Source organism: Peromyscus maniculatus, chromosome 2 (assembly GCF_049852395.1).
Source record: "Peromyscus maniculatus bairdii isolate BWxNUB_F1_BW_parent chromosome 2, HU_Pman_BW_mat_3.1, whole genome shotgun sequence".
Classification (NCBI taxonomy): Eukaryota; Metazoa; Chordata; class Mammalia; order Rodentia; family Cricetidae; genus Peromyscus; species Peromyscus maniculatus.
In genome coordinates, this window is record NC_134853.1 from 9,770,052 (window position 1) to 9,786,690 (window position 16,639).

The 16,639-nt window shown below is 39.6% G+C and overlaps 1 protein-coding gene across 11 annotated transcripts in view; it reads right to left on the bottom strand.

The window, feature by feature from the left end:
• Positions 1-16,639, bottom strand: part of Stau2 (staufen double-stranded RNA binding protein 2) — a 281,249-nt gene that overhangs the window by 246,614 nt on the left and 17,996 nt on the right. Inside the window, exon 1 of one of the 11 annotated variants that reach the window (XM_076563755.1) lies at positions 7,503-7,612. The exons of the other annotated variants lie outside the window; for them this stretch is intronic. The gene's annotated coding sequence lies outside the window, so the exon portion shown is untranslated. Of the gene's footprint in view, positions 1-7,502; positions 7,613-16,639 lie in introns of those variants that run through there. 11 annotated transcript variants of the gene reach the window in all.

The following is a 16,639-nucleotide window of genomic DNA, read 5'->3' on the forward strand; positions in this document are numbered from 1 at the left end:
GTTTTTCCAAATATTGTCTTCACTCTTGGGTATGTTGGGGTTTTAAATGGCATTGATTTCTCTATTGTCTTTTACCAAATACAGAGTTCCACGGTGCTCTTGTAGTAGGTTTTTATCTACCACTACACTGACACATCCCTTAAGAGCCAAATGGCTCTCAGAATGGCTGTGCCAAATAACCTTCCTATGCTTCAAACCTAAAGTGTGGAATACAGCCATATATCTTAATTTCATGTACAGTTCCCACAGGTGTCTGGACGATTTCTGCATTCCTAAGTCATTCCTAAGTCACTAGCAAAGCTAACCATTTTATGTTACGGCCACCATGAAGGGCTTCTGCTGGTTCTTACTGATTATATCTCACAGATATCCATCTTTTTCTATTGTGCTTTGCACTTTTTGTGTCTTAAGGAACTCTCTCCTAATGGTCAAGGTCATAAGCTGAAGCTCATTGCCCCTCTGTTCCTTCTGTAAAATGAAGTGTGCATTCTATCCTGCTTCTAGGTGGTACGGGCTTGTAGTGCTAACCATGTGGAAGACTGAGTGGGAGCATCTCTTGAGCCCAGGACTTCAGAACCAGTCTGAGCAACACAGGGAGGCCCTGTCACAATAAAAATAATAAATAAATATAAACAGAAGGATGAAAGGGGGAAAGGGGTCTACTTAACTCATAAGACACCTTAAGGTTAAGATTGTCCATGCATGCTAAGACTTACTACAGTGCACATATGAGCTATTATTACAGTTTTTAAATGCCTTCTTAGTACCAGAGTAAGTTATTTTATCCTGTTTTACTTTATCTTGTCTATAGACACATATAACTTTTTTAGTTTTTATATCATCTCCCATTTATCAAGGCCAAAAGAATTTCAAGATCTAAGCATAAAACATGCAAGCACATCACTTTCTGCTGAAGCAGTAATAATGTATGGAGAATGCATAAAGAGACCAACGTAGGAACTTGGTCTGCAAACTTATACTAGGGTTTACTATAGAAAACAAGACTTCCTTTTAAATGTGTAAAGTTCTTAGCAGGCACACAAGATGGCATAATGCCTTATCATGAGTACTGTGGTTAAGAAATGGTTTCTTAAGGAAGCTACATAAATACTCAGTAAAGCACAGGCAACAAGAAGAATCTAAGCAAGCAAACTGTAGAATTGATACCACTAGGGGCTGCTCTGAGTAAATCATTCTAAGGGTCTTGCAAACTAAAACAAAACTAGTCATTACTATTTTGGAAGAGAGTCAAAACAGTTTGGGGAAATCTGCCTTCTATCTAATTCACTGTGTCATGCACATAAGCACATTATAGAATACATCTTCAACTCAGCTCACTGCGGAAAATTTGATGATCGGATGCTACAGTCAATTTTAGTTCTTCGTTACCATAGCATGAAGAAACAGACCAGCTTACTGAATCTTTTTAAAAAGCAAAAGCAAGCAGATATGGTGGTGCATGTCTAAAATCCCAACACTCAAGAGGTTATAGCAGGAGAATCATGAGTTCAAGACCAACCTGGACTATGTATATAGCAAGACCCTGTCTCAAAAAAAATAAAACAATGACAATAAAAAAGAAATCAAATGTTAAAAATAAGAAAGCATTAGTATGGTAAAACGTTGCCTAATCCAAAATAGTATTTACATTAAACATGTGATTTTCATTCTATAATACTACGAACTTATGTTATAATGCAAAAAAAAATAATTAAAAGCATATCTGTCATAACACGAACATTTTATAGATTAAAATGTTTAAGTGTGTAATTTTTTTTCTTTTCTTTCTTTTTTTTTTGGTCTTCCATGACAAGTTTCTTTATGCAGCCCTGGCTGTCCTGGAACTCGCTCTGTAGACCAGGTTGGCCTCCACTCAGAGATCCGCCTGCCTCTGCCTCCCCAAATGCTGGGATTAAGCGGGTGCACTACCACCACCAATGTAATTTCTAAGTATAATTTCTATTTATTCAAACCTTTTTGGTAATAAAACTTGATCAAAATTCTTTACAGGAAGTACAAAGTAGTAACATGTGGTATAAACCTTTTATTTCATTTATTTTGACTTTTCCTTCATAAAATTATTACGAGTCCAATAAAATATCTCAATGTATGACAAGTTTGATGCAAGATCCTGTTTGATAAAGCCTCATAACTAAAATCAAAATGCTTAAAGGTGATAGATTAGAAAATAATTATAGGCCGGGCGGTGGTGGCACACGTCTTTAATCCCAGCACTCGGGAGGCAGAGCCAGGCGGATCTCTGTGAGTTCGAGGCCAGCCTGGGCTACCAAGTGAGTCCCAGGAAAGGCGCAAAGCTACACAGAGAAACCCTGTCTCGAAAAAAACCAAAAAAAAAAAGAAAATAATTATAGTTAATTTCTTTCACAACTGTAAATAGTTTATCTTTTTGTTTAGGACAAGTATGTAAGTAGATTACAAAATAATTATAGTTAATAATTTCTTTCACAATTGTAAATAGTTTATCTCTTTTGTTTAGGACAGGGTCTCAGTATGCAGAACAGCCAAGCCTCAAACTTGCTACTTACCCCAAATTGGTCCTAAATTTCTAACTCTCCCACTTCAGCTCCCTAGTGCCAAGAGTACAGACATGTGCCATCACACTGGGCTTGTTCCTCTATTTAATCAGAAATCTTACTAGGATTAACTACCTCACAGATCTCAGAGTTAAAATGATAATTTTGATAAAGTGGCTACAAACCTATAAAACAAAGCACTGTATAAAAAGGTCGAGATATATGGCTAGGTCGTCGTTAATTCAGTGGCACAACTTACCAGCAGGCATGAGTCCCACTGAGTTCAAGCCCTGGCAGTGGACTGGGAAAGCAGAACTGAGGCAGATAAACTTAGATATAATTAATATATAATGATATATTGTGGGAGCCCGTTCTCGGGTTCCTCGTGGCTTTACCCAGCAGGTCCACATAGAGGATGATCAGGACCACAGGCCTGAGTGCAGGTGTCTGAGATGGTCTGCACTTGGCTGTGCTGGGGGAGGAGGTCTTTTGCTCCACCCCTTGGCATCTCTATAAAAACCCTGGGCCAGAGACAGTCAGGGCCCGTTGGAATAGGTTCCAGGCCCCCTCGAGGCTATCCTTTATTTTCTATCTGTTTATCTCCGCGATATTCTCTGCAATAAATCCTTCTATCTAATATTTCCTGCTGATTGCACTCAAGAAAACTCTGGGGAACTGTAGGGGTGGTGGGTAAACGCCCCACAATATATAGCTATAGATTTTCAAAAAACTGAGCATATCCTTACTAAATAACAGGAAGGAGACTTATCTGGAGAGGAGGTAAGCAGGGAATCAGAGAGAGGAGGAGGGATCTACAACACTAAGGATGTTTGAAGGGGCCACAGGGAATTATACCACTTTATGTTTGCTTAAAATATATATAATGTTTATAAGATATATGCATAGAGTTTAATTAAAGCTTCACCATGTGGGGCGATAAGGCTCCCACCAAAACCAAAGACTACCTAACAAAACCCTCAATGGTACGCATGGAAACCTCCTTTCAAGTTGGTCAAGAGAGTCCAAGAGACCCCCAAAACAATACAGCCTGTTGCTGTAACCCCATGCTGCACCCAGAAAAAGGTCAGACCCTATTGCTGAAACAGCACACTTTCCGACACAGCACTCCGAGGAACTGATCTGGATCTGACCTGGAAGCCTCCTCACTGAGGACTAGCTCACTCTCCTAATAGTGAAGGAGGCACACAACCTGCCAAAGGAGAAGGACAGTCCATAGTTCTATCCAGCTGAAATGGATATCCTATGAGCCAGAGCAACGACCAGAGGGCAAGATATTCTGAAAGGTGCAAACAAGGGACTTAGAACCTGGGGGTGACCTACAGTCACTTCACTGGACTCAGGCCCTGCTCAACCAGAGGGATTCAGGCGTGGTACTGTAAACTTAGTCACCCACCTGAGACTGGTGAGCCCCGGGAACCTCGAGAAGAACCACCTATTGCCACGGCCCTAAATCAGCGTCATTTCTAACTGCATCTTATCCTTATACCCACAGAGAAGTGTAGCTCCTACAGAAAACCACAACTGGTCAGCATGAAGAGGTCAGCTAGCTGTGGGGTGCCCATTCCCACTCACTCCATTTACAACACAACCCTTAGACTGCAGGCTCCGGAGCGCTGCAGAAGAGGGAGTGGAGCGGAGAGTTATGTTAACATCCACGCTAATGTCTCCTTGGAGGCGGGGAGGCAGGGCATGACGTGGGGTAAGAGGTGGAAGAGAAGGGTGGATGTGGGAGGAGTTAGAGGAGCAGGGAATGAATATGACAAAATACATTGTATGAAATTCCCAAAGAAGGAAGAGAAATACTGTATTTTTGTTGGCTTGGTTTGGTTTTGAGACAGTGCCCGACTATGTAGCTCTGGCGGGCCTGGAACTCACTACATAACCAGGCTAGACTTGAACTCAAAGAGATGCACCTGCCTCTGCCACCCAAGTGCTAGAATGAATGCTGTGTACCACTATGTTCCATATATATTTTTAAAAGAGACTATTACTAATATATTTTGAAATGTGCTTCATGGGATTTGAGTAGCTAGAGCAGTAATAGTCTCTTTGAAATTAAATAAGACTCGACCATTTGGGGAACCACTACTATATTACAGTTAAAAGCCTATTTCAGAGGAAGTAATAAAATCTTACTTTCCATTCAGTAAATACACTAAACTGCTTTTTCTCATTTGATGGTTGTACATAGGACATAAAACACTATTAACAATGATTAATAATCTATCACTAATAGTTATTTAAAAATCATTTATTAAAACTATTGATAATAGTTTTATAAATTTTTCATGGCTTTCTAAATGCATACATTATAAATCAAAATGTTCTGTCATCTGAACTGATTATACTTGTACAAATATATTCCCCGAGTATCCTTTGATATTCAATTACTATTTTCCCCCTTGGCTCATTAGGATGCCTTCATTTTCCCCCACTGAAAATTAACAAACCATCATATAAATTATACTTACTTAGTTTCTCCTTTCTGCATAAGGGGATATTCTACCTTAATTGATATGAAATTCATTTATATGTAACACATCGTAACTTGGATAAAACACTTATAAAACATATGTATAGAATATTACAAGAATAAATATATATCAAACAAAAATATATATACTGTTTTAGATATATCATATTTTCTCAAATGTCCTTAGCTTTGTGAGTCTTGACTCTTCAAACTAAAAAGATAATGTTTTCAACATATAGACAATATGTGTGTCCAAAAGCGATGTCTCGTAGGGCAAACAAGTACCCATCAACAAGCACTACAAATTACAGCGTGGTAAGAACTGTGACAAGGCTGTCACAAGGACTCCTGGGGCTCAGGGCATGTGCAAAGATGGGTTTTAAGAGATTGTAATTACATTAGTTAAAACAAGATTTCATCAAAGTCAGAAGACAAGACAGCTGAAGCTTTCCAAAGCAACAAGTGAAAGCATGTAGAAGCCCAACAGAGCTGTCCATCTGTAACTGCAGCACTTGGGAGGACGAGGCTGAAGGACGCGCTCATGTCTAGACTGAGCCACACAGTGAGGTCTGGGCTCAAAAAGGGAAAGAGCAAGAGAAGGGACGGGGATGCACAGCCCAGCACAGAGCATTCGCACATGGCTGTGTCTGGTGCCAGCACATAAGACGACTCAGGGAATCATGAGCAGAACGAAAAATGAAGGGGACTGAAGAGATGACGTGGTGGTTAAAGACATTGGCTGCTCTGGACCAGGGTTCAATTCCCAGCACTCACAAGATGGCTCACAACTGGCTATAAATTCAGTCCCAGGGGATCCAATGCCCTCTTCTGGCCCCCACTAGCATTACACACACTTGCTGCACAGGCAAAACAGCCAGACACATAAAATAAAAGGTTAAAAAAGCGTTTTAAGAATCGGGTGCCGGGCGGTGGTGGCGCACGCCTTTAATCCCAGAACTCGGGAGGCAGAGCCAGGCGGATCTCTGTGAGTTCGAGGCCAGCCTGGGCTACCAAGTGAGCTCCAGGAAAGGCGCAAAGCTACACAGAGAAACCCTGTCTCGAAAAACCAAAAAAAAAAAAAAAAAGAATCGGGAGATTTGAAATAGGAGATGGAACTACAATCCCTAGAGTACCAAAAGCTTCCTAAATCAGAGCTCACAGTAGCAGACGCCTACAAACTCCATGCCAATCAGAGCTATTGCTAAGAAGCAGTCCACATACTCCTGCTGCAGACACTTCCTCCACCCTAGCGTCTACACAGGCAGTGTCTGTTTCTTCCCAGACTCCCCTCTTCCCATCCTGCTATTGGAGGGAACTTGTCATAGTTTGCAAGTAAAGAAAAAAAAAAAAACTTTTAAATGCAAAAATAAAAAATAAAACAATTTTTAAGGCTGGGTAGTGGTGGCACATGCCTTTAATCCCAGCACTTGGGAGGCACAGGCAGGTGGACCTCTATAAGTTCCAAGCCAGCCTGGTCTACAAAGCAAGTTCTAGAACAGCTACACAGAGAAACCCTGTCTTGAAAAATCAACCAATCAAACAAACAAACAATTTTTAAAATCCAAGGACAAAGTAATTTGCCTCTCATAGATTTTGGTCTTCTAGGGAAAATGTGGTTATCTGTCCAGAATTAATAAAGTTAAGTTTAATGTTCAAAATGGGCCTTACATTTAAGGTTGTCCAAGCAAAAACCGCTGATGGACTACTCAGGTACGGAACTTCTTTATATCTATCCACTAGGAAAAACAATAACTTCATATTAAACATAAACGCCAAAATAATTAAAATGCAAAACATAAAAATACCACAAAAGCACAAGACATTTTGACTAAATGTCTGTCAAAATCCTATAACAGAACACATTTCTAGACAAGAAAACCAGGAGCCTCTAAGCAAAACCTGACAGCTAACAACATAAAAATGCACTATTTCAGTAAAAAAATGAATATAAATCAACTTTAAAGTCAATAAAAGGGAGTGAATTACACACAATGTAATGCTTAACCAAGCAAAGTACATCTATCTACGGGCTCAACACTGATCACTTCTTCATGGTTAAAACACTTCCAAAGCCTTACATCTAGATTGGTAAGGTGTAGAATACATCATTAAGATGTTTTTAAATGATCACGTAAGTGCTGGGCCAGGCCATGGAGAAATGGGTGTGTGGCGGGTCAAGAACGGCTACCACAGGCTGGTATGTTCGAACGTTAGTGGAACTGTCTGGCGAGGACCAGGGGGTGGCCTTGTTGGATAAGTGTGTCACTGGGGGTAGTGGGCTTTAGGTTTCAAAAGGCCACACCAGGCCCCGCCTCACTCTCTCTCTGCTGCCATCTTGCCAGTCAAATATAAGCTCTCAACTGCTGCCCTAGCACCACGCCTGTCTGCCTCCATGCGAGCTTCCGCCATGGGGGCTTCCCACAGACAAACCCTCTGAAACTGTAAGCAAGAACCCAGTTAAATGCTGCACTTACAAGTTGCCTTGGTTACGGTGTCTCCTCACAGCAACAGAACAGTGACTAAGACAGGTGCCAGCAGAAACTCAGAGTATTTAGGGTATACTGTTGATTAAAATTTCAATTGCGCCTGTGTTTAAGAAGGCAGTAAAACACAGATGAGCCGGACGGGAGACTTCAATAAGATGTACACAGTGATAATCTAACAGCAAGAACCAAAAAGCAGCCAAATATGCTATGGATTAACAAGGGCAATTTCACAGAAATTCAACTCCCAAGAAATCAGTGACCAGTGAAGACCAACTTTCTCAACGTATACAGGTGCTCTCTCATTTCTCTCAGCAACAAGTAGTTCTCAATTTTCTTTCACATATTGTCCTAGATTCAAACATCACAATCAAAGTTTTGGCCTTTTTGTTTTTAGTTTTGGTTTTTCTTGGCTGATATTTGCTGTACACACCAGGCTGACCTCAAACTTGTACTGATCCTCCTGTCTCTGCCTCACAGGTTCTGGGATTACACCACCCATGCTATTTCATGTTTAACAATCCTGAAAGCATTCTTTTTATTTCATTTTAGAAGCCCTATTAGTATGCCTTAGAAAAGACTGGGGTTTTTTTAGTGTGCTTATATCTTGCAACCCAAATACACTCTCATTTGCTTTAGTAGAATCCTGACAGATTTTCTACACAGGCAATTAGATCACTTACAAATAAAGACAATTGTATCCCTTCTTTCCCAGTCTGAGTGCCTCCTCTTGCTTAACTGCACTGGCTAGAACCATTATGCAAATAAAATACTACACGGAACTAGTGAACATGAATATCTTTGTCTTAGTCTTGGTTTCTTTTTAAAGAATTCAACTTTTCACCAGTAAACAGAATTTAAGCTAATAACTTTTTCCCTTTTCCAATCTTACTTTTGAAATTATAGCATTTCCCCTTCCCTTCCTCCAGTGTACCCTCCCTGTTCTCCTGCAAATTCATGGCCTCTTTTCACTAATTGTTACTATATGCATATCTGTATATAAATAAGTACATTCCTAAATATAAACTGTTCTTCATTATCAGATTAAGGAAGTTTACTTCTATCTCAAGGTTCCTGAAGACTGTTATCAACAACAAACAAATTTGTCTTTACAGTCTAAATGAGTTTAATAATTAAATTGCAATGCATTATCAAGATGCTTACAACTTCTCATAAAACAGGCAGCTGAAATGAAAAGCTTCAATGCAGCTTTATCAAGTCTCACACAGACAGGCCTGATGGCACACAACCATGGCTGAGTATTCAGCAAGACAGCTGCAGCAAGTTCAAGGCAACCTGGTCTATACAGTGAGTCCAGACCAGCCAGCTGCACACAGAAAGACCCTGTCTCAACAAAGACCAATTAAATCACATTTAGTTTCTCTTGCTGTGCCTAGTAATAAAATTAAAATAATCACATTCCATTTTTTAATTTTAAATGCAAAACTGCATCCCAAACTCATGTTTAAGACACTGAGTTAAGTTGGACATAGTGGCACACACCTTTAATCCCAGCAATGGAAATCAAGGGCAAGCAGATAAGCAGGTGGATCTCTGTGAGTCTGAGGCTAGCCTGGACTACGGAGTAAGCTCCACAAATGAGCCAGAGCTACATAGAGAGAACTTGTCTCAAAAAAATTGGTGGTGGCACATGCCTTTAATCCCAGCATTCAGGAGGCAGAGGCAAGAGGATCCTATGAATTCCAGGTCAGCAAGGACTGTTACACATAGAAACCTTGTCTCAAGGGAAAAAAAAAAAAAAAGATACTGAGTTAAATAGTGCACATCGTCATAATCAGTATTGAGATAGCCACAAGATGAAACATTAAATCTTGGCTAATGATTATCAAGAAATCAAGTGAAATAATCTTTTTTTAAAGATTTATTTTATGTATTATGTACACAGGCCAGAAGAAGATGCCAGATCTCATTACAGATGGTTGTGAGCCACCATGTGGTTGCTGGGAATTGAATTCAGGACCTGTGGAAGAATAGCCAGTGCTCGTAACTGCTGAGCCATCTCTCTCCAGCCCCAAGTGAAATAATCTTTTTTGTTCTCAAACAGAACACTTTATTCATGTTTACTGATTATATATAAAGAGACAATTAGTCATATAACATAAGCAACACTATATGTGACATTACAAATATAATGAAGCCCATGAAACCATGCTGCCCACCAAAATTAACCTAATCAAGATAATCTGTCACAGGCATGCCCAGCGATTCATTTTAATGATGATCCTAAATCACTGTCATCAAGTAGACAATGTAGGTCAACCATCACAAACTGCCTTCATGTTCTTCCATACAGAAAACAAATAATTCAGCAGGAGCTGTTTGGCTATTTGGTATGGTGATATTTTATTTGTGCTCAAATGTGGTCATATTTTGTGATTTAACAGATAAAGTTTGGCTGGAGATCAGAGGAAATAGCAAGCCATTTTAAGTAAACAAAGAAGTCAGGCAGTGGTAGCACATGCCCTTAATCCTATCACTTAGGCAAGATCTCTGTGTGTTCAAGGCCACACTAAGGAACAGAGCCAAGCATAGTAACATACACCTTTAATCCCAATACCAACCATAGAGTTCTGGAAGCCTGTACAGACATGAAGTGACACAGCTGGCCACGAAGAAGAAGTGATATAGCTAGACAGAGAACAAATCAGATGGCAGAACAGCAAGGCATATAAGCCTGGGTAGACAGGCAGTCACTCTCTTTGGAAGCTGCAGAGTTGGTGAGGTAAGGTTGGCTGGTGGCTTTCCCTATTTCCCTGATCTCTCTAAGGCTTTCATCCCTATATTTGGCTCCATACTTTTTATTTAATAAGACCATTTGGAAATTTATGTACAATTTAGGGTTCATTAGTTGGTTTGTTTGGGAAGATGTTGTTCTACTTTCTGCAGGGCTAGGTACTGAACCCAAGGTCTGAAACATGCTAGACAACACTCTACAACTTAGCTATGTCCCCAGCCCATTTTACTTTTTATTTTGTTTTTTATTATTTTAATTTTGAATGTCTGTATTAGTCTTTTAATTATGCATTATTAAAATGTATATGTGCCCTTGGAGCCCATGGATATCAGATCCCCCTGGAGCTGGAGTTATAGGGAGTTATGAGAGGCTGATGTGGGACCTGGGACTACAACTTGGGTCCTTTGGAAGAGCAGCACAGCTACCTCTCCAAAACAATTTCATTTTAGTGACTGGGTCCTACTGTGTAGTGTTTACTGACCTAAAACTCAAGTATCCTCATGCCTCAGTCCTCTAGAGTAGTTGAGTACAGAAATAAGCCGGCCTGTCCAGCGTGTAACTGGTTTTAATGTCCTCTGTTTTATTCTATCACTTTATGTCAGCTAAGTATGTGTTTTGATTATTAACTTTCTTATGGATTATATTTTCAAGTCTCTTTGCATACATAATTTTTACTGAGCAACATACACTGAGTTTTACCCTGCTGTGTTGGATATTTTCATGCCTATACCTCTTCCTGAGCTTTGTTCTAGGCTGTAGCTAAGTGCACAGAAGTAGTCTGTTCAAGTCTTGCTTTTGTTGCCTGTCTCCAGAACAGCATCATGTCAAGTGAGGGAGAACAGACTCTCTCCTCTCATCGTATGTCCCACGCCACAGAAGAGCATCATGTTAAGTGAGGGAGAACAGACTCTCCTCTCATTGTATGTCCCACACCACATCTAGGTCTCCTGTCCTGGAAGAGCTACAGCGACTATACTGCTCACACTGCATATTATTCATTTCATACTGCTATAGTAGAATACCAAGATGAGATAATCTGCCAAAACCACAGACTGTTTCCTTGTACTTCTGAAGTCTGGGAATTCCAGGGTTGGGAGGCCAGCCTTCTTGCTGCAATACCAGTACCAATGCTGAGGGCTGAGCAACAAGAGTACAGAAGTGGGCCAAGTTCACTCTTAAAACAAACCCACTCTCACAATAATGAGCCCATTTCTGAAACAACCACCTCTCAATGGTCTCAACTCTCATCACTATTGCACTGGAGAGTGCTGTGGATATTGCTCTGTATGCTGTGAATATGTTGCTCTGATTGGTTGATAAATAAAATGCTGATTGGCCGGTAGCCAGGCAAAAAGTATAGGTGGGATAAGCAGAGAGAATTCTGGGAAGAGGAGGGCTGAGTCGGGAAACACCAGCCTACAGTCCAGGGAGCAGCATGTAATGGCACACGGGTAAACCACAGAAAACATGGCGACATATGAAGTAACAGAAATGGGCTAAGTTTAAGTGTAAGAGCTAGTTAGTGGTAGGCCTGAGCTAATGGCCAAGCAGTTTTAATTAATATAAACTTCTGTGTGTTTACTTAGGTCTGAGTGGCTGCGGGACTGTGGGGCCATGGGGGGCCCAGGCAGGACCTGATGGGACACAGGAAAACTTTTAGCTACAGGAGAGTATTGTAATTATTATAATTATTAGTTAATCCAAAACATTAACTGAGAGAAAATTCAAACTTTTCTGTTTCTCATCTCTTAGCAGTGATCTTCACCAGCTGATGTCCAAAGTCCCACGAACTATTGTTTTCATGAATTGTGTGGATTTCTTTCTTTTAGAGTGAGAAAGCTTGTTTCAAGAGGAGGGCAGTCCTCATTTACTCCTGTATGTTTAATCTATCTCTGTTTTTGAAGTTTCTTATAAACATACTATGTATGGATCTTTGATTTTCAAGCCAACCTACCTTCACTTTCCCGTTAGCATGTTCAGATCATTTCAATTCACTTCAGGTACCACTGCTGTTGGATTTATCTATTCTTTTGCTATGTTCCTCTTTTTTTAATTTTATGGGTGATACTTAACGCATGTGTCTGTGTCTCTCTGCAGGTGCACTTGTTCACGCATGTGCATATGGGGACCAAGGACAATGTTGAGTATCTTTGTCTATCACTCTCCAGCTTGAGTTTTTGAGATATGGCCTCTCACTAACTGGGGCTTACCAACTTAACTAGACTCATGTCTAGCAAGTTCCCAGTAATCTTGCCTCTTCCTTCCCAGAATGGAGATTATGCACGCACACCATTGTGCCTAGCTTTTTATGTGGGTTCTGAGGAATGGGAATTCAGGTCCTTCCTCAGGTTTGTATGGCAAGCACTTACTGACCTTCCCAACCCTGGTTTAGTTTGGTTTGGTTTTGTGACAAAGTCTCACTGTGTGCTCCTTGATGGCCTGAAACCTCATGTATGGACCAGGTCAGCCTTGAACTTAAAGAACCCTTCCTCTGACTGCCTCTGCCTCCCAAGTGCTGAGATCACAAGCATCATCCACATCTGTTTTCATGAAATAAAACATTATACCCTTTTATGTGTATTAACAATTCATAGCTGCCTTTCCCTTTCTTCAACATTTATGCCACTGACATCAATCTCTTTCTGTGCATGCTAGAAACCCCCAATACACTAACATTTTAGCCCTAACCCATTATCTCTTCTTTCCCCATGCTGGTAAATCCAGGCCTTGCACATAAGCAAGCACTTTATCACTTGCGGGACCACAGTGCAAGCCCTAGTCCACTGTCTACAAAAGGTTAAAAATTAAATGTCTTGTGTTTGCCAACCGTTTAATCACTTCTTTTCAAAGATCCAAATTTCCTTGTGTTAATATTTTCCCTTTAACCTAAGAACTTCCCTTATGACTTTATTTATAGAGCTGGACAACTGAAAATGGACTCCTTCAGATTCCACTTTAAGACAATTTAATAATAATACATCTTTGTTAATAATATACATAATAAAGGATTAATAGCCAGGATATGTAATTTTCATCAATCCAATTATAAAAACGAACAAAGGACTGGAGCAGACAGTCCTCCAAAGATGACGTACAGCTGGTCAGCACACACAATTGTCACTATCAGAAACAAAAACCCAAACCCCAAGGAGATACCTCACTGTGTCAGTTAGAGTGGCTACCAGTCCTTTTCTATATGGAAAATCAGTATTCATGAAAACATGGGGAAACTGGAACTCTTGTGCATTGTTGTATGTATTCTCTATGGGAAATAATGTAGCAATTCCTGAAAGCATTAATGGCAGAATTACCATATGACAATTTCACTTCTGGAAATATACAAAAAGAACTCAAATGATGGACTCAATGCTTCTGTGTCATCTTCATAGCAGTATTATTTACAACTGACAAACAGGAGCAATAACCCAAGTGTTCACCAAAAGATGAATGGAAAAACAAAATATGGTGTATACATAAACATATACACTCAGATTCACACTAATAAAAAGGTGAAAACAACTCAAATATCTATTAGTGGATGAAGACAATACATACACACACACACACACACACAGGAGTATTTCCTATTCAATTTTCAAAAGCAAGAAAATTCTGTTATATATCATACCATGAACTTTGAAAACACTGTACTAAATTAACCCACTGACAGAAGGACGAATCTATACAATTACATCTAAATGACGAAATGAAGAAGAACGAATCTATACAATTACATCTAAATGACTAAAGGAAGGTAGTACTCAAATGCCGACTCAGAAGCTAAAATGGCAATTGCCAGGGGCTCAAGAGAAGAGCAATGGGAGAAGTTAGCACTTAATTACAGCTCCAGTTTGGGAAAATTACAGATGTCTGCAGATGAATGACAGCAATAGACATGGAACAATATGCATGTAACTAGTGCCACAGAACTGTACAGGTTAAAATAAGTCACCAGAATTGATTTTAGTAGGTAAATTTCAACCCAAGAATTTTTTTTAAAAATCACAACGAAAAGTCACTTATTTTTGAAAAGTATTTTCAGTTAGAATAGAATGCCGAGTTGACAGGTGTTTCTCTTTCATTAAAGATGCTGCACCACTCTTCTGGCTGGGATCCCATGTGCATCTCATATCCATTCTCATCTTTATTATTTATTCAGGGCTGAAGACGTAGCTTAATGGTAGAGGGTTTGCCCGGTACCACAGCATGCTGGGGAGTAGGGAAGTATTTCAGAGTGCATCCATGTGTCTCAGTCAAGATTTCCTCAGCATCGCTATTTTTCAGCTATGTGTGGTTCCTTTAGCATGTCCTTCACTTTGGGTTCACTGACTTCCTCCTTAGCACTGTTTCCAATTTTCAGCAAACATGTAGTCATTTCTAATAGTTTGTGTTTTCTTTCTCCTGGGCCCACATCCATGTGTGTCTAGGGTGATCTGTTCTCTCCCCACGGCTCACTGACGCCTGTCGTGCTGGTGGTGGTGAGCATGACGTTAGCAGTGGTGGTGGCTCAAGTCTTCCCAGCTGTGCTCCATTCTCAACACTCAGAATTCCTAGTTCACTCTTTTCTTCTAGTGTCTTATTTACTGTCAACCCTATTCAGTATTTTAACTTCAGGTGTTACACTCTTTGTTGCTAGAAGTTCCATCAGTGTATAATTTATTTTTTCCCCTTCATGTCATTTTCCTCTTCCTACTTAAACATTTGGAACATCTTGACAGCAGCACTATTATGCCTTTGTCTACAAAATCAATCAGTCTTCCTAGTCAATGGATTTTTTTTTAAATCTTGGCTATGAGCTGTATCTTTTTTTTTTTCTTGGCAAACATTTGAATTTTGAAATGAAGTGATAACATCAAATTAATCTACTAGAAGCAAGCAATACACTGCCATTTACTAAGTCAAAGCACTTTACAACTGCTACCTGTATCTAATCGCAAAACACTTTCTCTCTGAAAGGAAACGCCATGCCCATTAGGCAGCTAGGTGCTCCCCAGGACTGACTCTGGACCAATGATTCTCAACCTGTGAGTTGCGACCCTTTTAGAGGTCAAACTACCCTTTTACAGGGATCACATATCCTGCATATCAGATATTTGCACTATGATTCATAACAGTAGCAAAATTAGTTATGAAGTAGTAATGAAAATAACTTTATGTTGGAGGTCACCACAACATGAGGAACTGTATTAAAGGGTTGCAATGTTAGGAAAGTTGAGAACCACTGCTCTAGACCCTTGGCAACTACCAATCTTTATTATGCCTCTCTGAATTAACTATTCTAGATATTTCATATAAAAGGAATCACAGCAAATTTGACTTTGTGTGTTTGATTCTTTTAACATATTTTTAAGACTCACTCACAGTATGACATGTATCAGTACATTTTTTTTTTATGTTTAGGTACTATTTACTGAAATACCACAATTTGCTTATCTACTCATCCATCGATGTATATTTTTTTTCTCTCATCTGTCTATTGAAAACTACTATGAATGTAAATATTTGAATAACTGTTTTAAATGCCCTGGGATATGTATTTAGATGAAAATCACTGGATCACGACAAATCTATGCTTTAGTTTAAGGAACTCTCCAACATTTCCACAAAGGTTCATCATTTAAAACTCCCATTAGTATATGAAAGCTTAAATCTTTCCAGTCCTGGCAAACTTGCTGTGTTGGTCTTGTGATTCTGGCTATCCTAGTGTGCATGTAGTATCTCATGGGCCTTTGGATCTGTCTGGTCATGTGTGCAGTCAAGTGTTTCTTTCATGGGCATCATGGTGATTTGTATACTTCTTTATAGTACTATTTAGGGTTTCCCCCACTTCTTAGTGGAGTTGTGTAAAGTTCTGGGGGTTTGGGGAGACGGCTTTTGACACACGTACTTGCTACAGTGCTCAGATTGGCCTTTAACTATCCTCTACTGAAACATCCACATCACCATCCTGAGGAACAAGAATGACAGGCAAACACCATCACAACCCAGTTCTTAAATTTAGAACACACATACATTTTGAGTTTTGTGTAGTATATGCGTAAGGATTACTTTCAATTGTCCCAGAATAACCTGTGGAAGACTTTATTCTTTCCCCACTGAAGTCTCGGCATTCAGTCATGTCAAAAAAGAAAAAAGAAAAAAAAATCAGTTGCATTCTGGTTTATTTCTATATTCTCAATTTCATTCTATTGGTCCATAAATCATCTTCACTGCCAATAACATCCTGTTTGGATTACTGTAGTAAAATTTCAAACAGGAAATATGAGTTATCATAAGCTTTGTTTCTTTTCTTTGTTGTTAGGATATTTAAGCCTGTTCTTAATGTATGTGTAAGCATTTTATTATAGTTCTAATAAAGATTATACTGAATCAG